The sequence below is a fragment of the Eptesicus fuscus genome, chromosome 2 (assembly GCF_027574615.1).
Source record: "Eptesicus fuscus isolate TK198812 chromosome 2, DD_ASM_mEF_20220401, whole genome shotgun sequence".
NCBI classification, from domain to species: Eukaryota; Metazoa; Chordata; class Mammalia; order Chiroptera; family Vespertilionidae; genus Eptesicus; species Eptesicus fuscus.
In genome coordinates this window covers 18,805,923-18,807,926 of record NC_072474.1, presented here as the reverse complement: position 1 = coordinate 18,807,926, position 2,004 = coordinate 18,805,923, and the positions used below count along the sequence as shown (strand labels likewise).

Genomic DNA, 2,004 nt, shown 5'->3' with positions numbered 1-2,004 from the left:
ATATCTTGTTGGGTGAAATGTCTCATCACATCTTTTGCCCATGTTCTCCTTGGATTTTTAAAAATTTCTCAATGCCTTTACTTTTTCATGTATAGGTATACATGAAAAAGACAGACATGATCACAGGTAAAAACAAATAAAATCTTACCAGAAAGCTTTTAGCTGTTGAGCCTGAAGTTCTGAGTAGACATGTTGCAGTGCTGAAAGGAATGGTAATTAGTATTCCTCTCCTTCCTCACCCTTTCTTTCAACAGGATCCACATCAACCTCCTCATAATCCTTCTCAAGGGCAGCCATGTCCTCATGGGCCTCAGAAAACTCTCCTTCCTCCATGCCCTACCCATGTACCAGTGGACAAAGGCACGCTTGGCATATACCAGGTCAAACTTGTGGTCCAGGCGAGCCCAGGCCTCAGCAATAGTTGTGGGCTGTCCAGGATGCACTTTCATTACCAGCCTCACACAGTCCACAAACTGAATGCTGCACTTTGTCTTGACGGTAGCACTGGCAGCATTGACATCTTTGGGAACCACGTCACCACAGGACAACAGGTAGCAAGCCGTGCATTTACTGTGGCGAGGGGCACATTTCACCATCTGGTTGGCTGGCTGGCTCAGAGCACTCACTGGTGATCTCTGCTACCGAAAGCTGTTCAGGGTGGGCTTTCTCAGCAGAGATGATGGACATGTGTGGCCAGAGGGAAGTGGATGCAGAGGTAGGGCACCAGGTTGGTCTGGAATTCAGTCAGATCGACAATCAAAGCTCCATCAAACCTAAGGGACACACAGTCTAGTTAATTAGATGGTTAAGGTTAGTGTAGGTTGGGCACTCGATATGGAAGTTTCTATATCAGATGTCATTGATGGCCTCATTGGCAACGGTGAAGGCACAATCAGAGTGCTCCAGGGTGGTGTGAGTCATAAGGATGGAGTTTTAGGGCTCACCTACATCTGTGGAAACCTGGAGGGCGGTATAAGTGGAGAACTCCAGTTTGGACTTCTTGCCCTGGTTACATTCCATCAGCAGGAAGGTGAACCCAGAACCAGTTCCCCCACCAAAGCTGTGGAAAACCAAGAAGCCCTGAAGCCCTGTGCATTGGTCAGCTGGTTTCTGAATTTGGTCCAGGACTAGGCTAATGATCTCTTTGCCAATGGTTTAGTGTCCACAGGCATAGTTATTGGCAGCATCTTCTTTGCCCGTGACGAGCTGCTCAGGGTGGAAGAGCTGGCGGTAGGTACCAGTGTGAACTTCATCAATGACTCGGGGTTCTACGTCTACCAACACTGCCCTGGGCACATGCTTGTCAGCATCTGTCTCACTGAAGAAGGTATTAAAGGAATCATCTCCTCCCCCAATGGTCTTGTCACTTGGCAAGACTGGACATCGGGCTAGATGCCATGTTCCAGGCAGTAGGGCTCCCAGCAGGCATTGCCAATCTGGACACCAGCCTGGCCAATATGTATGGAGATGTACTCACCCATGGCTGAGGGTTAGAAAGCACAGGCAACTGGAGTAGACACTAGGTCCCGGTTATTGTGCCCAATATGCTAAGAGTGAAGGTAAGTAATGCACTTTCACATTGAATTTTTAAAAAAATCTTTATTGTTGAAAGTGTTATATAAGTCCTCCTCCTCCCCCCATTTTAAATTACTCTTTCATTGTTGAGTTTTGAGTTTTTTATATAGTCTAGATATTAGTCCTTTGTCAAATATGTGGTCTGCAAAATTCTTTTTCGTAGTCTATAGCTTGTCTTTTGATCCTTTTAGTAGAATCTTTCACAAGAGCAAAAGTTTTTAATTTTTATAAAGTTCAATTTATCAATTTTTACTTTATGGATTGTGCTTTTAATGTCAAATCTAAGAATTCTTTTCTTAGATCCTGAAGAATTTCTTCTATTTTTTAAAAACTTTTATAGTTTTACACTTAAGTTTGTGATACATTTTAAGTTAATTTTTGTATGAAGTGTGGACAGATTGAAGTTTGTTTATTTGTTATTTTGCTTGT

The 2,004-nt window shown here is 43.6% G+C and overlaps 1 pseudogene; it reads right to left on the bottom strand.

Moving 5' to 3' along the window:
* Positions 1–216: 216 nt before the first annotated feature.
* On the bottom strand, positions 217–1,481 carry LOC103292649 (tubulin alpha-1B chain-like; annotated as a pseudogene).
* Positions 1,482–2,004: the final 523 nt, after the last annotated feature.